The sequence below is a fragment of the Malaclemys terrapin genome, chromosome 7 (genome assembly GCF_027887155.1).
Source record: "Malaclemys terrapin pileata isolate rMalTer1 chromosome 7, rMalTer1.hap1, whole genome shotgun sequence".
Taxonomy (NCBI): Eukaryota; Metazoa; Chordata; order Testudines; family Emydidae; genus Malaclemys; species Malaclemys terrapin.
Window position 1 is genome coordinate 53,904,242 of NC_071511.1, and position 23,146 is coordinate 53,927,387.

Consider the following 23,146-nt stretch of genomic DNA (forward strand, 5'->3'; position numbering starts at 1 on the left):
CCCATTTGGGCATTTTTGCAATGGACTGTCTTGATTTTTCATTTTGCAATGACACTTTGAAATAAAATTTATCATTTTTATATTACAATTTTTTTTAATTAAAATTTTAAAAGTTCAAAATTGGAACAAATTGTACAGAACTGAAATGTTTTGATAAACCCAAAATGAAACTTTTTATTTTTTATTTTTGTTTTCTGGAAAACTTGGTTTTTGTTTTGTTCTGAAATGGAAAGATTTTTGAAATCCCAGACTTTTCCACAAAACAGAAATCCATCCCCATCTATTCCTTACCTTCTTCCAACACAGCATGTGATGCACAGCTGCCTCTCTACTGAGCTGCTCACCTCTTTTCTGCCTTGTTTATGTCTGCCTCAGTACAGGGGCTGCTCCTGACCCCAGCTCCTCTGGGTGCTCTCTGAGGCTGACCTTGGGCACAAACATGACCCGATGAGCTCAAACATCTGGGAGGCTGTGATTTGGCTGTTGCTGATGGTTCTCTGGAGGGGTGCAGGAGGGCTGGGTGTGGGGCTCAGGAATTTTCCTCTATTCCTGCCAAGGACCACATAACGCAGGTGAATGTTGTTAGAATTGCCTGAGCAGTGAGTAGAGGTTATAACTTACCAGGCCAGATCCTCAGCTGGTGCAAATCAGCAGAGCTCAGCCAACATTGATGGAGCTACCCAGATTACACCAGCTGAGGATCTGGCCCATTGGATACAAATGGAAGTTCGCAAGGGAGAACTTAGAACTAAACAGTGGCTTATATGTGTCTTAAAAACTGGCCCGTGCTTTAATATATTCCTAGCCAGCTTTCTGAAGGCTGTTCTCTGGTTCTAGACATGGTATGTTGATGCCAGACCCTCAGAGTGGCACAGAGGGCTTTGAATGGTGCACCTTACTGGGAACTCCATTGCATAAGATGATGTATCTCTTCTGGGGGCGGCAGGGGGAGGGGAGGGCAGGAGGGAAAGAAATGGTGGAACTGTGAGCTATCTGAGCAGCTGAATGCTCATTTGCAGGTACCTTAGAATGACATCACCAGCATTGTTTATTGCCAGCCAAGTTCTGGAAACAAAGACATCCCCCCATCATGGCACATAGCTCCCCTTTCCCCAACTCACTCACTCTGTTTATAGCTTCATAAAGCTCATTTGTTTCCTCCACAATGTGAACACCCCCAGGGGCCTATTTTCAAAGTAATTAGCTTGAAAAACGAGCCGCAGTGCTGACGTCTATTTGTGATTGTGATTCAAAGGGCTATGGGCACTAAACACAGCATGTGATTATGGTTCCACACCCTGGCATGGCATATTGCCTTTTAAATAATATTTAGGCTTGGTCTACGCTACCAACTTATGTCGGTATAACTACATCGCTCAGTGGCATGGAAAATCACACCCCTGAGTGAGTCGAGTGACATAGTTATACCAATCTAACAGCTGGTGTACACACAGAGCTGTGTCAATGGGAGGGCTTTCCTATCAATATAGCTACCCCTCTGGTGGAGGTGGAGTACCTTCACTGATGGGAGAGACTCTACTTCACTGCAGCGCTGTAAGTGAAGACAAGCCCATAGACTTTTCATCCCATATGAATGTTCTCCAAGTCACATACAGCCCTTCTTAAAGAGACACTTTTTCAGGTCACATTTAGCCCCAAATTCAAGGCCAAATCAGAGAGGTGCTAAGAACCTCAGCCAAGATCCAAAAGTGACTTTGATTTGGTTGTCAGTTGTTGGGTGCCCAGTTTGAGACCAATGATCCTGATTGGCGGAGGGCAGGTGCTCAGCACTTTGTGGAAATCAGGCTCCTTTAAGATGTCTCAAGTTGGGAACTCAAAATCCCTAATCATCTTTGAAAATCTTGGCCTGGACAATTTGCCCCTTATGTCTAAAACTCCTAACAACCAAGGGAAATTATTCAATAAATAAAAACTAGGTTTTAAAGACCAAAACAACAATAAATATTCCTTTTCAGTGCTGACCACCCACACAATTCAGCACTAACCTAGTGCATGAGAACCTGAAAGTGAAAATGCATAGACACTATCAGGAGTGTTCTATATCCAAGGTACCTGTACAGTAGAACCTCAGTTATGAACACCTCAGGAATGGAGGTTGGTTGTAACTCTGAAAAAATGTTATGGTTGTTCTTTCAAAAGTTTACAACTGCACACTGACTTAATACAGCTTTGAAACTTTACTAGGCAGAAGAAAAATGCTTTATTTTTTTAGTAGTTTACGTTTAACACAGTACTGTACTGTATTTGCTTTTTATTATTTTTTTCTCTACTGCTGCCAGGTGGATTTGATTTAAATCACTAGTCAGGAAGACTTAATTTAATCTTGGTTTTCTACATAAAAGTGCATTCTTGTTGGTTGGTATAACCTTAATACATTTTCTTCACAACTCAGATAGCTGTAGGTTTCATTTTTTTGAAGGTACACACTATACATTTTTAAACAGTGATTTATTTTGAAAACTTTTCCAATTAGTTTTACGGCTATATCAGAAAATGAATGATTGGTTATTTCATTTACCAAAGGTAATTGAAGCAGATATTTATGAAGTCATTGGGAGGTGAACTATCTCCAATTCAACAGGTTAATCATTAATATTTGGAGGATTTTCTTGCTATGCTGCATTAGGAGGAGGACATCACCAGACAGACATTTAAAATGTTTTATTTAACTAAAACAACAACGTTAAGTATTCTGGATTTTTTCTTCAACAACAAATATATAATATTTTAACAAAACAAGCATATGTCCCCCGCTTCTCACATTTATCTCCAGACTTCTTCTTGTTCAGATCTATTCCGCCCCCCCACCAATCTTCTAGTCATTGAACTTTTTGAAACTTTGCATGCTTAGAGTCAATCCCTTGCCTCTCTATATGTACACAAATTTGCAGAGGGACAATAGAGTTGAGGTCTGTTATTTCTCACCACTATATATTTATTTATTTAAAAACATTTTTGTGGTTAACAAGCATGTTACCTCTGGAGACACAAATCCACAGTTTGAGAACTGCAAAACTAAGCATCTCTGATGGTATCTTCTAGACTGAACACTGAGTCCCATTGGATAGATAGAAAGATTAACCTAAATAATCTATACAGAAGCCTGTGGAACCCTATAAAATTGGGTCCCTAAGCCATGAACTATTGGAACACATTTACAAAACTTTTCTTAAACATTACATGAATATATTGTCTCATACTATAGAATTAGAATTTATTCCATGATACCTTTGAGCGATAATGTATCTTAATTAAAACTATCATTAGGTAGGCTTTTCCTCAAAAAGCATTTTATCAAAAACATCCAATTTAAAAAATCTGATTTTTTTAAAAAATTTTTGTTTTAAATCATTGATTTTTATCAACCCTGGCTGCTGCCTGATTGTGCATTTCCAGTTCCAAATGAGGTGTGTGTTTGGTCAGTTTGTAACTCTGGTATTCATAAATCTGAGTCCTACTGTATGTGTAAATGAAAATCTTTAATATAAATAGCACTATCTATTGGCACATACTGTGCAACATTGTTCACCTGTTTGTGGGTTTGATGTTGTTGTTGTTATGCACTATAAATGGCTTTCTGATGGTTGGTTTCCATTTAACCAACAAAATTTTGCTGGTCAAATTAGGAGTGTGATTTTTTTTTTTTTTTTTTTTTTTTTTTTTTTTCTCTGGCATAGTTATACCTGTAATAGACCTAATGTAGACATGGTTATACCAGTATAAAGGAGCCTTAAACTGATATAGCTACTTTTGGTTCCCAGGAAAATGTTGAGGATTTTTTTTTTTAAATTTATTTTCCTGTGGAAAATTTTGACAAGCAATTTTCCAACCAGCACTAGAGACGAGTTCATACTAAAGGCTCAAAAAACAGGAGGCAGATCAAAAGGAAACATTTATTATTTGAATGAAATCTCATGATTTTCAGGACCTGCCTCATGATTTTCAACACTTGAGTTTGGCAGTACTGTAGAGGGCAGCCATAGTTTCAGTTCTTGCACTCTTCTTAGTCCAGGGCCTACTCCTTTATACTGCCCCACTGGGTGCTGCTATCCAATGCAAAAGGACTGGGATAGGCCTAGAAGGAGGTGGGGTCAAAACATAACCATGTAGTTATGTGGGGAAGACAACGTTCACCCCTCTAGGGCTGCAGAGGCACTGCATTTTCCAGGAGCTGGAGAGGTGTGCGTGCCTGAGGCACTGGCACTGTCCCATAGCTCCCCGTGGGGCAGCTCCACCCCTCCTCCAATCCTAAGAAGCTCAATCTGGTCCATTATTGTTTAGTCTCCCAACCGCAGCTCTTTAACCAACCCTCTGATAACACAGACCCATGTACAACATAGGGAAAGCTTCCCTCTCCAGGACTGTTCATTCAGCACCTTTAAGAAGCATGTTTACGAGTTGCAAAAAACAGAGGGCACCTCAGTAATGCACATAATCAAGGCCTTGGAGCCAGTAGGCTAAAATGCCTGGTTCCACTCCCATACTTTGATGTCACTTCATATAACAGAAGCACATTTTTCAAATGTAAGATAAGCCATGCCCTCATAGCTGAGACCAGCTGGTGCCCTGGGTCACATAGTGTCATGTTATGTGGAATCACAGATCTCCTGAAGCTTGAGGTGTTTATTAAGGGACACAACTACAACGATATACACAAACAGGTTCCCACATATTTTGAGTCCCAACTTTGTCGTCTTTGTTGCCCAGGGACCACACTGTGCCTGGAACTCTTCACAACACATAGCGACATCTGGTGGTAGAGTAATATACTGCAAGTAAACATACCCTAGCACACCAATGTGTAAAGTTAAGAGAATGTAATGATTGCTCAAGAAAGAGCAATAAGGGGGACCCAGTTACCTCAGCTGATGGCCCTAAGAGGGTGACAACTGCTGGCTAAGGAACATGGCTAGGTTTCCAACCACCTAGAGCGCATGCTGCGGTTACTAGAACATACTGGTGGGGAAACTCACTACTGTTTTTTCCCAGATCCCACTCCCAATGAGCTCCTACTAGCGGGCAGGTCTTGAGGCTGAAATATTTTCCTTTCATAACCTCTGGACTGTAGCTGGGTGATGAATTCTGTGAATGCCACAGCGGGCAGGAAATTCACTCTTAGATCTCACAGGATGTAACAGGAAGAGGGAAAAACCTTAGTCAGCTCCTGCTGCACTTCTGATGAATGCATCAGTTTCCTCGGCCATGGGAAAGCCCTCCACCCAGAGAGGCCACTGAACACAAAAGATTGTTGTGTTCCTGTATCCCCTGTGTATACAGAGGCATCCTCTTGTTCTCTTCACCTTTGTGTGACTTGGAGCAGGTACGGAGCAAGCACAAGAGCAGACATCCCTGAAGTCAAAACTTCCCTACTTAAATAAAACACCCTCTGTGGCAGGGATTCTCAGTCTATACTCCCTGTAGCTTTAGCTGGGGTTCTGCAAAGAGCTGGCAAGTCACATAGACCCAAGGTTTCCAAAGTGGGCTATTAAATGGGGTGCCTTAGACTTTGGGTGCCCAATTTGGAGATTTTGGGCCACATTTTCAGAGGTGCAGGGAGCACTTGCAGCTTTGGCTGACTTTAATAGGCCTTTTGGGTGCTCAGTACACCTGAAAATCAGGCCCAAAGGTGGTTCAAGCTGGGCACCCAAAAAATGAGGCATCTAAATTTAGTGTCCATTTTGGAAAATGTAGGCCTTGCTGCATGTTCCTCCATATTATCAGCTCCTACATAGAATCCGAGAATCATAGAAAATTAGGATCGGAAGAGATCTCCGGAGGTCATCTAGTCCAACCCCCTGCTTTGAGCAAGACCAACACCAACTAAACCATCCCAGCCAAGGCTTTGTCAAGCCAGGCCTTAAAAACGTCTAAGGATGGGAACCCATTCATAGGGAACCCATTCCAGTGCTTCACCACCCTCCTAGTGAAATAGTGTTTCCTAATATCCAACCTAGACCTCCCACACTGCAACTTGAAACCATTGCTTCTTGTTCTGTCATCTGCCATCACTGAGAACAAGCTAGCTTCTTTCTCTTTGGAATCCCCATTCAGGTAGTTGAAGGCTGCTATCAAATCCCCCCTCACTCTTCTCTTCTGCAGACTAAACAAGCCCAGTTCCCTCAGTCTCTCCTCGTAAGTCATGTGCTCCAGCCCCCTGATAATTTTTGTTGCCTTCCGCTGGACTCTCTCCAATTTGTCCACATCCTTTCTGTAGTGGAGGGCCCAAAACTGGATGCAATACTCCAGATGTGGCCTCACCAGTGACGAATAGAGGGGAATAATCACTTCCCTCAATCTGCTGGCAATGCTCCTACTAATGCAGCCCAATATGCCGTTAGCCTTCTTGGCAACAAGGGCACACTGCTGACTCGTATCCAGCTTCTCATCCACTGTAATCCCCAGATCCTTTTCTGGAGAACTGCTGCTTAGCCAGTTGGTCCCCAGCCTGCAGCGGTGCATGGGATTCTTCCCTCCTAAGTTCAGGACTCTGCACTTGTCCTTGTTGAACCTCATCAGATGTCTTTTGGCCCAATCCTCCAATTTGTCTAGGTCACTCTGGACCCTATTCCTACCCTCCAGCATATCTACCTCTCCCCCCAGCTTAGTGTCATCTGTGAACTTGCTGGGGGTGCAATCCATCCCATTATCCAGATCATTAATAAAGATGTTGAACAAAACCGGCCCCAGGACTGTTAGAAAGGAAAAAGGATGGAAAGGCAAAAGGAGGGGGGTGTGTGTGTGTGTGTGTGTGTGTGTATAAAGACAAGAGACCCTTATGCTTTCTGTATCCCTAAGTTCGGCCTCCCTGTCCAGCATCTGTCATCTGGTAGGATCCCTTTCCCTGCAAAGAGGACCCGTCCCACCCTAAATAATGAGGAGTCAATTAATAAAGGTAAAATCAAATGAAGTGTATTGAAGGGTTTATAACAAACAGTGGGGCAGATAAAAGGGGGAATAAACAGCAAAATGCCACGATACAGTGATTACCCCCTCAAACTCAACCCAATAAACAAATTAAAAAAAAATCTTCTTCATAGATCAAAGCAACGGTAGGTGCTTGGGACCACAATCCTCTGGCTAATGGCAAGCTTTTGGAGAGGAGCTCCAAGGAGTCCCTTGATGTTCTTTCGGGATCACGGGAAAGCAGAACAGATGGGACACTCAGGAGATGTTTGTTTTCTTTCTTTCTTCTTTTTACATGTGAGGAAGCTGTTGGAGAAAATCCCTAACCCTTCTACCACCAGGATGGATAGATACCTGCAGGTAAGACCCGTGACCGTCCCTGACTGTCACTCAGATGAACAGCCCTGAGGCCCTGTCTGGGACAGCCTTTTATACACTTGCCCGGGAAACCCCTTAGAAAAGGCGGGAAACCCCTTCTGGGAAACCCCTTAGGAAAAGAAAAAAAAAAAAAAAAAAAAAAAAACCATTCTGACTGGAAGTTGTTTACATCTCCAGGAGAAATAAAAGAGCGGGAAAAGTAATCCATAGCTCATGTGGGCATAAAACTCCATTTTGGAACCAGCATGGATTCTTGTAGTCACAAAACATCTGAAAGTAAACCCAACCTAACAGGACCGACCCCTGGGGCACTTTGCTTGATACCAGCTGCCAACTAGACATCAAGCCCTTGATCACTACCTGTTGAGCCTGACAATCTAGCCAGCTTTATATCCACCTTATAGTCCATTCATCCAATCCATACTTTTTTAACTTGCTGGCAAGAATACTTATCAAAAGCTTTGCTAAAGTCAAGGTATATCACATCCGCCGCTTTCCCCATATCCACAAAGCCAGTTATCTCATCATAGAAGGCAATCAGGTTGGTCAAGCATGACTTGCCCTTGTTGAATTCATGTTGACTGTTCCTGATCACCTTCCTCTCCTCCAAGTGCTTCAAAATGGATTCCTTGAGGACCTGCTCCATGATTTTTCCAGGGACTGAGGTGAGGCTGCCCGGTCTGTAGTTCCCCGGGTTTTCCTTCTTCCCTTTTTAAAAGATGGGCATTATATTTGCCTTTTTCCAATCGTCTACACTGCAGCAGGATGGCTAACTATTTCCCAAACCTTTTCTGTGCAGGCAATTGCTGTTGTTTCCACGGGGCTGCTAGACAGTTGGAAACATGAGGGCGGGTGGTCCAGGACAATCTCTGAATTAAAATGTGGTCCACACTTTGACAAAGCACCAGGGCCCTGTCATATGGTAATGGTAGGAAAGCCATTATATAATGTTATATAGCATTACTAGTGTGGGCTAAGGGATAGAACCAGGCTTCTACCACTGTCATGCACTGTGCAAATCACTTGGGCAACTCACGTCACTTCTGCTTGCCACATTTTATTCGGTGGAATAGGATTTATGGGTAGCTTGCACAGCTTCATCCTTCTCTTGGTAGACTTGCCACAGGGGCCTTAGCACCTGGTTTGTACCTGTGCTGGAGCTGAGCTCTGTTGTGGGTGCCAGAGGATTTAGGCAAGAGCCATCTCTGCTGGTTTTTGTACTCCACCAGCATGTCATAAAGGAGCCTAAGAGCAATAGATGGCCAACCTATAATGGGGTATACTCGTGCTTTAAGGAAAAGGGGGGGGAGGGTTCAGGTTATCCTATTCCAAGTAGTCTGAGCAGAATGAGGATCTTGGGGACAGCAGGGGTGGGCAGGTGTGGGGAGCAAGGAAATGGTTGCAGGGGAAGACTTGTCTCAGGGAGAAGAGACGACCATTTCTTTAAGAGCCAGAAGCCTTGTAGTATAGGGTTGGGACAGAGGGGAGCCTTGCCCATCAATCAATCAATAAAAAACCCTTGGGGGAAAAAACCGCACAAAGATCTCCTTGTTCACACTCTGCAAGGAGAGGGGGAAATAGCAAAGGACTGTTTGCCAGTGGGCCCTGGGACCAAAGGGGTGACTTGGAGGCCCCTTCCCAGGTTTCACCAAAGGGATGGAACTCCCCCACTCCCCAGAAGAACACTGGCTGAAAGGACTTTCACTATCAAGATTTTGTGTTTGAAGTAATTCTATTTTGAAAGAGTTTTGTGGCTAGCTCAGTTGGTAGTGGGCCAGAGCAAAGTAAAGGTCTGGCTGAGAGAGTGGCTCAGGGCAGTACATCTGACACACAGCCACTCGACTTGTACGTGTGTTCTCACCATTCCACTCAAAAACCTCTTCCCGAGGCAAAGCTGTGTTCTGTATGCTGTTAGATTTGGATCAGTATGATGCCTGACTTGAGAGAAGGCAGAGACAACATCACGCTATGTAGCAACCTGCCACAGGATCGGGAATAGACAGCAATGACAGACAGACACAAGAGATCAAACATTGTGTAACTCCATCGTGGGCTGGCTGTACCTGCCTCTGACAAATACCTGATGGGGTCAGTCTCTTTCTTACAAGTTGACAACATCTGTACAGTTTGTAATGCCAATAATGGCTCATTGATTTCTGTGGGGAATGCAGTATTGACAGGTCATTGAAATCATAGAAATGTAGGGATGGAAGGGAAAAGTCACCTAGTCCAGCCCTCTGCACTGAGGCAGGACCAAGGAACCCTAGACCATCCCTGACTGGTGTTTGTCCAACCTGTTCTTAAAAATGGGGGGTCCTACAACCTCATTTGGAAGCCTGTTCCAGAGCTTAACTACTGTTAGAGTTAGAAAGTTTTTCCTAATACCTAACCTACTTCTCCCTTGCTGTAGGTTAAGTCAGTTGCTTCTCGTCCTACCTTCGGTGGACATGGAGAACAATTGATCATCCTCATTATAACAGCCCTTAACATATTTGAAGACTATTCTCAGGTCTTTCCTCAGTCTCCTTTTCTCAAGGCTAAAAATACTGAGGTTTTTTAACCTTTCCTCACAGGTCAGGTTTTCTAAACATTTTATCATTTTTGTTGCTCTCCTCTGGATTGTCTCCAATTTGTGCATGTCTTTCCTAAAGTGTGGTGTCCAGAACCGGACACAGTATTCTGGCTGAGGCTTCACCAGTGCCAAGTAGAGCAGGCCAATTACCTTCCATGTCTTACATACAACACTCCTGTTCATATACCCCAGAATGGTATTAGCCTTTTTTCACAACTGCTTCATATTGTTGGCTCATATTCAATTTGTAATCCACTATAATCCCAGATTCTTTTCAGCAGTACTACTATCTAGCCAGTTATTCCCCATTTTGTAACTGCATTTGATTTTTCCTGCCTAAGTGTAGTACTTTACACCTGTCTTTATTTAATTTCAGTGTGTTGATTTCAAACCACCCTCTCCCAACTTAGTGTAATCTGCAGATTCTGTAAGGATACTCTACACTCCATTATCCAAGTCATTAATGGAAATATTGAATAGTACCAGAGCCAGCACCAGACCAGACTCCACTAGATATGCCTTTCCAGTTTGACAGTGAAACACTGATAACTACTCTTTGAGCACATTCAGTGTGAGGCACCTATGATAGATCTAGAGAGGCAGTATAGTCCAATGGATGGCGCACTGAAGTGGAATGCAGAAGACTGTTTCTTTTGCTTGTTCTGCCACTGACCTGCTGTGTGACCTTGGGCAAGTCTCTTCCCCTCTCTTTGCCCATATCCACTCCACCCTTTGTCTGTCTTGTCTATTTAGATGGTGATCTCTCTGGGGCAGGGACTGTCTCTCTCTGTGTATGTATAGTGCCCAGTGCAGTGGAGTTGCAATCTCAATTGGGCATCTAGGAAAAAATGCTCCAGATGACTGTAAATATCTTCAGCTAACAATTGAGCTTGGCAGGGCTGTGACATGTGGCCTCTTTCAAAGATCAACTTCCAAAAAAAGTTATAAAGAGGAAATAAAATGAGGATTTATTCCTGTAAACAAAAGGTTTCCAGAAGACACTGATTTCCTGTGGACTAGTTCTCTTGCTAACTTGGCAGTGGTCCACATGTGTACAGTATGTCTAGGTGAAGGTTTGTTCTATTACAAACCACTTACAGTGCAAAAAAATAGACCACTCGGATTTCTGTGAGTATCTCAGGTCTGGTAGCTGTAAAGCATTAACCCCTTAATTTCTACATGTCTCAGTCAATGTATGGTGTCTTTTGCTTTTTATATAAAGGATCCAAATAACCATTCTTACTAAATATACACGACAGACAAGACTTAGCTATAGACCAGGGGTCGGCAACCTTTCAGAAGTGGTGTGCCGAGTCTTCACTTATTCAATTTAACTTAAGGTTTTGCGTGCCGGTAATACATTTTAACGTTTTTTAAAAGGTCTCTCTCTATAAGTCTATATTATATAACTAAACTATTGTTGTATGTAAAGTAAATAAGGTTTTCAAAATGTTTAAGAAGCTTAATTTAAAATTAAATTAAAATGCTGATCTTATGCCACCGGCCCACTCAGCCCGCTGCCGGCCTGGGGTTCCGTTCACCTAGGTCAGCAGTGGGCTGAGTGGGACCTGTGGGACCCTGGCTGGCAAGGGGCTGGCAGCTGGGACCCCAGACTGGGGGTGCAGGTGGGAATGTGGGGGGTGGGTGCAGGAGCTCCCGTTTGGTGCTCAGGCTGGGGGTGGGGATGTGGGGGGGTGCAAGAGTCAGGGCATGGGTTGGGGGGGCTGGGTGTGTGTGGGGGGAATGCAGGAGTCAGAACGGGGGCTGGAGGTGTGCAAGGGAGTGCAGGGGTCAGGGCAGAGGGCTGGGTGTGTGGAGGGGGTGCAGGGGTCAGGGCAGAGGGCTGGGGTGCTCAGCTCGTGGGGGTGCTCACGGCAGGGGGCTGGAGGGGATATGCCCCGTCCCCACCCTTTTCCCCAGGGCTCCATCCCCACCTCTTCTCTGCTTCCTCCCCAGAGCAGCAAGCATGCTGTGGCTCCACTCCACTCCCCCTCCCCCTCACAAGGGCGATCAGCTGATCCGTGGCAGGGAGAGAGAGGGGGAGGGGCAGGAAAGCACCACGCTGGGGGAAGAAGCGGGTAGGGGGAGCTTGGCTAACGGCAGGACCAAGTTTCTGCCTCCTGCCCCTGTAGGAGAAATCGGTGGGTGGGGAGGCTGAGTGGGGCCAGGACCCTGGCAGGCAGCAGCGTGCCATCAAAAATCAGCTTGTGTGCCATCTTCGGCACACGTGCCGCAGGTTGCTGACCCCTGCTATAGACACACACTGCTGCTCAGGCTGGTTTCTGGACCAAAGAACATAGAAAGCACCACTAGAGGGCTCACAAACAACAGAGAGCAAGGGTGGGCAAACTGCGGCCCATGGGCTGCAACCAGCCCATCAGAACTAAACAATCCCAGTTCCCTCAGCCTCTCCTCATAAGTCATGTGCTCCAGACCTCTAATCATTTTTGTTGCCCTCCGCTGGACTCTTTCCAATTTTTCCACATCCTTCTTGTAGTGTGGGGCCCAAAACTGGACACAGTATTCCAGATGAGGCCTCACCAATGTCGAAAAAAGGGGAACGATCACGTTCCTCGATCTGCTGGCAATGCCCCTACTTATACATCCCAAAATGCCATTAGCCTTCTTGGCAACAAGAGCACACTGTTGACTCATATCCAGCTTCTCGTCCACTGTGACCCCTAGGTCCTTTTCTGCAGAACAGCTACCTAGCCATTCGGTCCCTAGTCTGTAGCAGTGCATGGGATTCTTCCGTCCTAAGTGCAGGACCCTGCACTTGTCCTTGTTGAACCTCATCAGGTTTTTTTCGTCCCAATCCTCTAATTTGTCTAGGTCCCTCTGTATCCGATCCCTACCCTCTAGTATATCTACCATGCCTCCTAGTTTAGTGTCATCTGCAAACTTGCTGAGAGTGCAGTCCACACCATCCTCCAGATCATTAATAAAGATATTAAACAAAACCGGCCCCAGGACCGACCCTTGGGGCACTCCGCTTGAAACCAGCTGCCAACTAGACATGGAGCCATTGATCACTACCCGTTGAGCCCGACGATCTAGCCAGCTTTCTATCCACCTTACAGTCCATTCATCCAGCCCATACTTCCTTAACTTGGTGGCAAGAATACTGTGGGAGACCGCATCAAAAGCTTTGCTAAAGTCAAGGAATAACACATCCACTGCTTTCCCCTCATCCACAGAGCCAGTTATCTCATCATAGAAGGCAATTAGGTTAGTCAGGCACGACTTCCCCTTCGTGAATCCATGCTGACTGTTCCTGATCACTTTCCTCTCCTCTAAATGTTTCATAATTGATTCCTTGAGGACCTGCTCCATGATTTTTCCAGGGACTGAGGTGAGGCTGACTGGCCTGTAGTTTCCCCGGATCCTCCTTCTTCCCTTTTTTAAAGATGGGCACTACATTAGCCTTGGAGGATCCTGTGTGCTGCAATCTAGCCTTAGAGACTACAACTCCCATGATGCCTTGGGGAAAGAGTGAGAAACTTCCTCTTGCAGGGAGTGCGGGGAGAGCAGGAGGTGGGCTCCATTTTGGGAAAGGAGTGAGATTGCTGGTGTGGACCTCTGTCCATACCAGGCACTGCTGCTAACTGCTGCTGGGAGCCTGCTGGGGCTTTGATTGGGCAGGGAGCTTCAGAGATGACTGGTGGTTTCACTGGAGCTAGGGCAGAGACTATGACTGTACCTAGAGCTGACTGAGGTGGGCCTGCAGTGAAGGAACTGAGAGTAACCCCCACTCTTGTTTGGGAAAGTACTTGCAAGGGATGGGGCACAGCAGTGAGACTGAGTCTGAGGAGAGGCAGAATGATCGTCCCATTGAACCAGGACCCAGAGCTGCTGAAATTTGGTGGGGTCAACTCCAGTCATCAGAGGGGTTGTATTGTGTTGGCTGTACTGATACACAGAACCAACAGAGTGCTGTCTCCAGCTTCAGATATTCAAGCATGTCCACTCAAGCAAGCGTCTAGGACTCTGAAACCCAGAAGAGTGTACACTCCTGGGTGCGGTAAATGGTGGCAGTGTAAATGCCAGTTAGATAAGTTTCATTTATTACTGTATACTAAATTTTATTGATTTTTTTTCAACTGCCCCCTGTGGATTTAAATTAGTAGTGACATATAATCTTAGTCTGTTATACCCTGTTTCTTTAAATTTGTTAAATAAAAGTGGGTTAACTCTAATTTAAGTATTTTGGATGTATATTATTTATAATTGGTATTTTTGAGTGAGACCCATGTCACAGATTATTATTATTATTATTATTATTAGAATAGGTTTATTTCTGGAGGTTCCCAAGGCATGCCACTGAGTGTGTACAGGGGCCAGCCAGGTACAGGCGCCGCCAATTGTAAATTCCTTTAGGAGTAAAGGAACTGCAGCAGAGGGATGGATAGAGGATTCCCACCTATCCAGCATCACCACTGGGATACTCAGGATCTCCTTTAACGTCAACAACATCAGGTGCCCAGGCACACAGGTGAGTGTTGCCTACTCCCAAGTAACCGAAGGAGGAAAGGGGAGGTTACACTTATGGCCAGATTTTCAAAGCAGCTTGATACCCAACATGCCGAGCTCTCTGGAAAAATCTATCCACTCATTTTGGTGTCCAAATAAGAGTTTAGCGCTTTCAAAAATCTGGCCGTAATTGTGGCTGTGAGCTGTTTTGAAACCCTGGCCCTTATTCCATAGCAACTGAGGATGTCAATTTGCAGTGTTGGGTAAAATAAGAGTGATCACAAAACAAAAACAGTGGGGGATAAATGCAGGCGAATGTAAGGAAATGATTGTGTTACATCAGGTACAAGGGAATAAAGTAGAGTTGCTACCTGATATTATATACAGTGATGGGTCATGGAACTTACAGATATTCCAGGCAGCCCTGTGGGTGTGAGGCCTTGTGTACTTCCACAGAGTAGCAGTTTAGTAGCAGCTGTCCTGAAACCAAAGGTCTTAGATATGAATAACTGTGGCTCAGAACTGATAGGCATGATTGGGATTTTGTGTGGAATTCCTGGTCTGTGCTTTCCGAGCATGCCCAAAGAGACTCACAATACAGTGGGCAATTTGAAGAATGGATAAAATGTGAAAAGAAAAGGGAGAGAGAGGAGGAGGAGGAAGAAGAGAAAGAAAGAAGGATCAGGGCTGATGTGGGAGGAAGTGAGGAGGAAATGTGGGAAGGGCAGTAACTTCCCTTGACTTCGTCCTCCTTTTCCTCCCTCTCTATATATCTCCCCCTGCCCCCCACATTTCCTCCTCAGGGAGAGGGGGCAGGGGGAGAGACATGCTCAGTGGAGTCTACTGGTGAGCTGATGTTGGGGCATCAAAGTGCAGAGGAGAGCAGGGAAGGGCTGGTAGGTTAAGAGCTAGCTTGGAGAGGGGGAGGCTGGGGTTTGGAGAGAACCATAAAGGGGCCACAAATGGGTAAAGGATGTGTTTTCACCACGTGTCTTTCAGAGTCAAGTGTCCCAGTTTTGCATTCTGAAAGGGGAAGAGAGTCCTTTTTTCTTGCCTCATGCATTCCACCACCAAACACTTCCCCGTGACAACTCCCACTACAGTGTCCCAGTCTTTCACTTTGAAAATATCAACCTGCAGGCAAGGGGTGGAAAATAGCCTGCTGCCAGGAGCCCCACCCCTTCTTTTGGGCACCAGCTACCACTAATGTTAAGAATAAGAGGAATTCAGTGTGGGCTCCCTTGTGTTTTAGGTTCCTGGTCTGAGCATAAGTAGGTGGAAGCACTTAAAATGTCACCCATGCATAGAAGTGCCACGTATGTCATAAGTATGTGCTAAGCATCAGGAAACCCAACATGCCTGGTCTAATGGCTAAACTTGCTATTCTATGGAAAGCCCTTGTTTCTTGGTAGAAGCTGAGTCATAAATTCTTTAGAGCCAATTGTCTTCTGAATGCATCGCTCCCATCAGATTCTGCCACTGATTGTATTAGCAAGAACAGTCTGTGTTCATAATCTCTGTGAAGCTGGACATTATATAATTATTATTTTAATAATTAATGGAGATATCCCATCTCCTAGAACTGGAAGGGACCTTGAAAGGTCATTGAGTCCAACCCCCTGCCTTCACTAGCAGGACCAAGTACTGATTTTGCCCCAGATCCCCAAGTGGCCCCCCCTCAAGAATTGAGCTCATAACCCTGGGTTTAGCAGGCCAATGCTCAAACCACTGAGCTATCCCTCCCCCCTAGTATTATTGTACTTGTTTAGTTTTGGTACCTCCTTAAATGACCTTGTCTGAGCCACATAACTGTAAAAATGTAACTCCCTACTGTAACAGCAAGGCTGAAACATGGAAGCTATCATTCCCTCGTTTGTCCTAATACTGTCCTCCCCCAACTCTCTCGGAGCACATTTTGCAACAAAAGGACAATAGAATCATCTACAAACTAGGAAGTGAAAAGAAAGCAAGGGTTAGAAGTTTTAGGTGCGTCAAGAACATGAAGTATCTGTGCACGGTGGCTGGAATGTTCAGAAGGCCATTACAGCTTTGATTCCAGTTAGACACCGAAATAAGTGCCAAATTTGCAATTGACCTCAGCATGTTGGGTGCTATTGAAAATCTGGCCCTGATGGTAGATGCTGAGGCCTTGAAAAACCGCCTTCTTATGGAAATCTGGAGATACTCATTACACACATGGAACAAGGGCTGCTCTTTGGAGCTCTGATGTATTCTCAAGGTTAAACAATGTTTTCAATTAACCAACTATAGCCCATAGATCAGCCGCACAAGAGATTTGGATTTAATGAGGCCCCCCAACCACAGACTCTTTTAAAAAACCCTAAAAATTTAAGCATCAGAAATTATGGGCACCAATATTCCTAAATTCCAGCTAGCCAAAGTCAGCCAATGGAGTTTACCCCTGTGTGAATTTCCTTCCTTAACTAGAGACTTCACAGGTGCATTCACATGTTCATTTGTGTATTTTAAACAGAGTGGAAATGGTCTTTAATTATGAACCTTCACGGCCTCTCACTTCACATTCAAATTGTTCTTGCTGGTTTGATGTGCTGTATGGATGAATACCTCTTCTGGTTGTAATCTCTCTGGCTATATAAAACCGAGTCTGCAATGGGCTGGCATCTTCAGATCTAAACTAAGCATGGTTGAGCATTTGGAGGGAACCCATTAAGGAAAACCCAGGTGCTGCAGGTATGGGATGACCCTTAGTGACTCACTTGTTTTCTCCAAATCAGAGAGTCTAATAATCTGGTTACTCCTAGAGATTAACTAAACCAAAGCCCTAGATGTGGACACCCTAAACTTTGGGGAAGTGTGGATCCAGGCCCAAACCTTGTAGCTCAGCCCCATCTCTAGGTATTACTAAAAGCTCCAGAGGTAATGTGTAAGGCCAGACTGAATGTATGTGTGGAGCGCAAGGAAGCCTATAACATCAGCTTGGCACATGGAGGAGTGAACTACAACCTGTAGGTCGTAAAAAGAACTGGGGTCTGGTACCAGCACTAATTAGCTTGCATATCTCAGGAGTAAAGCTGTGACTCCATTCTAGTAACAATGTGGAGAGGATTGGGCCATCATATGTACTGTGGGCCAACTAGTTTCCATGACAACAGGGAGCTTGAGGTACCATGCACCTAATTTGCTGTTGAGGCATGGTGCACCCACCATCCCAAACCAGCAACACTTGCACTGCTACCTTCTAGGTTAATTTCTTATATCAGGGGTGACCTTAGCTAAGTTGCCTCTGTAACTGTCCACAAAAAATGGAAAGCCACAGACTCTGTTATCCCTCTGCCATAAATTAGCAACCCTGCCTGGTGCAGAATGTGCTGCCTACATAGTATGATTAATCAATGGAACATGTGTCCCTAGCCTCTGGCCACTTCATGCCAAACATGCTTGGGTTTAGTAGACTGTACAGCCAGCTGCTAAGCAAACAGAAATGCTCTCCTCTGTCTTAAGCAGAAATTGGTGATTTTACCAGATCCAGACCCTACTGAGTCTTATTCTACCTTAGGTGCCCTGTGAGCAGTTGCCAGATCTTTCTTTTATCCAGTGGTTCAGGGCTGCACAAATGGCTGGCAGTGATGGTGTCTTGAGCTTGTTGTAATTAAAACCAACACCTTTTCTAACTGGTTTAAGGTTCAGTGGTCAGTATGTGGATCTGTGCATAGTTATTTTTTAATTGGAGCAGACAATGGACATGGGCCAACATTAATTGATATTAGCCTCTTTTTTTTTTTTTTTGGCAGACGCTCACTTCTTCTGAAATTGCTCACTGCTGTAAACTCTGAGAATGTGCCTGTGTAACTCCGACGGACCTGCCCCACTCCGCCATTACATGGGACAGAACACCACACCCAGAAGATGTGTGGGTTATACATATTTCAGTGAATCAATGAGGTACCAAGTTATTATCAGCAAGTGTAACTTACATGGAAACAGTGCAGAAGACAGCATGTTGCTTTCAAGTGAACAATCATGCAGTAGTGAATCCCTTGCTGCAGACTAGCCCCATAAACTAAGCACTTTGCTATGTAATGAAGCAGCTCAGTTGATTGGTATCACACTTGGAGAGGATGTTTGGCATAATCTAGCCTGGAAAGGACAGTTGGGGTTTCTGCTGTCTTCAGAGAGCTGTGGGGGAAAAGTCTTGTGACTAATGAAACTGGCAAATAAATAATAATACCTAACTGTTATTTAGCACTTTCCATCAGCAGATCTTCCAAAGGAAGTCAGTGTCATTATTCCTATTTTATAACAAAGGTGAAGTGACTTTCTCACGGTAATCCAGCAGGTCAGTGGCAGAGCTGGGAATGAAACCTGGGTCTCAGGCCAGAGGCCTCTCCACTAGGCTGCACTACCTCAAGCGTAAGCTCCTAATCAAATCAATCATGTTTTCAGGGGTTTGTGAAAAAATGAAGTTGGTGGTTCAATTTTTTCTGCAGATTTTTGGTAGAGGGCAGAATTATATGTATGTACAGTGCCTAAGGAGGAAAATAATAATAAAACATTTATATAGTACCTTTCCTAATGAAAGATCCTGAACTATACAAAGGCTTCAGGTTCATCTACCAGTGAAATGCAGCTGCCTATGAGGTCTAACCCAGCAGCTGTTCAGCAGTGGGCAGGGACAGTTTAGCACAGGAAGAATATCCTTGGTAGTCCATCAAATCCGATGATGACAAATCTGTGCAGATCATCAGTTGTTGGTCTTATGGTGTGCCCTCTGGTGACTGTACAAGCCAATTCTAGAGGTGCACATTTGCTGCAGATGGTGCATGGGAAGTTCGCGGTCAGTGGATTGTGCGCTGCTGATGCTCTGTGATGTCGTTCGCGTGCCTCTTGTAGACGCTGGCAGTGGTCTTCCTCAAAGGCGATGCAGGTATTTCTGACTGTTGCACGCCACTGTGTTCTGTCGCTGGTGGCGTCCTCAAGGTCCCTAGGTTTGATACTGCTGTAGTGCAGATTGGCTTTGATGGTGTCCTTGTAACGTTTCCGTGGACAACCTATATGCCGGATGCCCTGGGAGAGCTCACCATACAGAAGCTGGCGGGGGATTCTGTTGGCATCCATGCGGCTGACATGACCGGTCCAACGTAGCTGTGACTTCATGATCATCATTTCGATGCTTGTCATCTGGGCTCTCTCGAGGACTTTGAGATTGGGCACTTTGTCTTGCCAGTGGATCTTCCTGATGTTGTGGAGGCAGCGCATGTGAAATGCTTCGAGCTGGTTGATGTGACGCCTATATAGTGTCCATGTTTCGCACCCGTACAAAAGAGATGAAAGAACAACAGCTCTGTACACAAGCAGTTTTGTTGACATCCGGATATTGTGGTGATTTAAAACTTCGACACCCAGACAGCCAAGTGCCTGGCTTGCTTTGGATATTCGTGCATTGATCTCATTATTCAGTGATCCATCACTGGATATGACACTATCCAGATATTTAAAGTTCTCCACTACTTTCAGCTGAGTGCCGTCAATGAGATACTCGGGACAGAAGCATTTGATTCAGGTGCAGATTGATGGAGAACTTCTGTCTTTCCGAGGCTGATAGTTAGTCTGAAAAGTTGCGAGGCCTCAGCAAACTTGTTGACAATGTGCTGAAGATCATTTTCAGTGTGAGCCATGAGGGCACAGTCGTCAGCAAAGAGTGCCTCAAGAAGGAGTTTCTGCACTGTCTTAGTCTTTGCATTCAGGTGACGGAGGTCAAAAAGTGAACCATTGTGCTGGTATTTCAAGTATATACCTCGGTCCAGATCTTTCAGTGCATGGTTAAGGACACATGCAAAAAACAGGTTAAATAGGACAGGAGCGAGAACACATCCTTGTTTCACGCTGTTGGCGATGTTAAAGGGGGCTAATGTGGCTCCATCAGACAATACTTCGCCTGTCATGCTGTCATGAAAAAGGCGTATAATCTGGACAAATTTTCTTGGGCAGCCAAGTCGTGTTAGAATGGTCCAAAGGGCTTCCCTGTTGACAGTATCAAACGCCTTTGTGAGATCTATGAAGACAGCATACAGGTGCATGTTGTGTTCAATGCACTTCTCTTGTATTTGTCTGACAGCAAATACCATGTCGACTGTGCTCCGGTCAGGTCGAAAACCACATTGACTTTCAGGTAGATTTGCCTCGGAAATACTGGCTATTAGGCGGTTCAAGATGACGCGGTCGATGATCTTCCCTCCAACAGAGAGGAGGGATATGCCTCTATAGTTTCCCCATTCTGCTTTGCTGCCTTTGTTCTTGAAAAGAGAGACAATAATAGCATCGTGAAGGTCCTGTGGTATGTTTTCATCCTCCCAGATGTTGATGATCATGCTGTGGAACGCTGCTACCCGGTAGTGCTGCTGGACCTGCTGCTTTATATATCTCTGCTGGTATCCCTCTTTTCCAGGAGCTTTCCCTGAACTCATCTGGCTAACAGCTTTCTTAATCTCATCTATAGTAGGTGGAAAGTCAAGATCTGTCAGAGCAGGTTGTTGTGGAATTTCATTAAGGACATTATTATTCACAGTTGATGGTCTATTGAGAAGGTTGCTAAAGTGTTCTCGCCATCTTTTGTTGATGCCTTCTTTATCCTTAATCAGCATTGTGTTGTCTAATGAGAGCAATGGGGTGGTCCTTGGTTTAAAGGGTCCATAGACAGTCTTAATAGCACTAAAGAACATCTTTAAGTTGTGGGTCTCAGCATAGTGCTCAATTTCTTTGGCTTTGCTCTCCCACCAATTGTGCTGTATCTGACGGAGGTCTTTCTGTGTTTTGCTCTGAAGGTACTTGAAATGGTCCCGTTTAGAGACTGCGGAGGGGTCATTCTGCCATTTGATAAAGGCTTTTCTCTTTACTTCCAGTGCTGAGCATATTTCTTCTTGGTTTTCATCAAACCAATCCTGATGTGTTCTTTTCTTTGGTCCAAGAGATGTTATTGCTGTGTCAGTCACTATCTGCTTGAACTGGTCCCACTTTTCGGTTACAGTACCGATCAGTTGTCCGTGGGATGTCAGTTTGTCATCAAGACTCTTCTGGAATTTGTTGAAACATTGAGCATCCTTCAGTTTGGCTATATTGAAAGCAGGTCGCACATGCTTAGGGTGTTTGTACCGAGAAGGAACGATGAGGGGTTGAAGAGACGTCCTGACTAATCTGTGATCTGTCCAGCACTCTGCGCCTCGCATTACTCTGGTAATCAGTACGTCTCGGATGTCTCGCCCTCTAACAATAGCATAATCTATCAGATGCCACTGTTTGGACCTATTGTGCATCCACGTCGTTTTGTATTTGTCCGCTTGTTGGAACAGAGTGTTGGTAATGGTCAGGTCATTTTCAGAACAAAGACTCAAAAGAAGTAATCCATTACGGTTCATTTTGCCTACACCAGGTGGTCCGATTACTCCTTTCCAGTTCTCGCTGTCAGCCCCGACTCGGGCATTGAAATCTCCAAGTAGGAGTAGTTTATCTGTTACAGGTGTGGCCTTGATCAGTCTGTCGAGATCTTCATAGAATTGTTCCTTTGAGTTGTCAGAGCATGTTAAAGTGGGTGCATATGCACTGATGATGGTGACATGACGTTTGGCATTTAGTGTAAACGTTGCTTCAGCAATCTTTCATTGATACCCACTGGAAGGTCTGGGAGTTGATGCATCAATAAGGTTTTTATTGCCAGACCAACTCCATGTATTCTGTCCTCTGTCTCAGTCTTACCCTTCCAGAAGAAGGTGTAACCACCTCCTGGTTCACTCAAGCAACCTTCCCCAGGCAATCTTGTTTCACTTAATGCGGCTATATCGATGTTATAATGGACTAGTTCTCGAGCAATGAGGGCTGTCCTTCTCTCAGGTCTTGCAACAGCTTCTCGATCCATGAGGGTACGAACATTCCATACACCAATGGTAAATTTTCTCAAATTTTTCTTTTGGTTTCGGCCGCAGATTGGGTTGAATTGCGAGCCATGGCTTGCTGGCCAGTTGTTGTAGGGCAGGCAATTTTTAGGCCACCTTTTCTAGGCCCCTCCCTTACTAGGGTGAGCAGTGCTGTCCTGAAGAGGGCTGCTCAGACGCCTGGGATGCTGCCGGGCAACTCTGCTGCCCCAAGTACAGAGCTGGACGACCACCTATCCACAGGCCGCCTGCATGCAGGATTGGGACTACGACTCCCAGTGGTAACCTCCACCTGTCGCTTTGTCCCTCCCCCATCACCGCAGGACTTGGGTAGTATGATGATGATGATGTTTGATGATTTGCACAGGACCTGTGCGTGAAAGCTTTTGAGTGGTAGAGCTGTTGCACGGGAGCAATCCCACTCTCTCAACCTTAGAAGCCAGACACCAATGGTACGAAAAATCATCACGACTTGTAACTTCTTTGGTTGCAGTGGATGGCCTTGACATCTTTCATACCTCGTCAAGTCCTTCACTTTCCACAAAGCATTGCAGAACCGCCTTCTTGGCTGTTGGATCTTAGTGATCTCTTTCACTCAATCCGCCAGAGCTGATGTTGCATGCGGGGTAGGCATATCCCAAATTCACTGAGGGTTTGAGTCCCATCAGTTACACTCACCTGGTTTGGCCGGCCTGTCAAAGCCGTTGCCCGGGGTGTGGCCGCCGCGCATGCTGTAGCTACTTGGAGCCACAGGTGAGAGCTGAGTGACAGGTGGGGACCAAAGTGGATGGACTACCCCCAAAGGGTACGACAAGTCCCCCCATCAGAGGTACTACCCCTCCCTGGCCACCCCATACACCCCACAGGAAGAATATCACAGTGTAGTTAATTCACA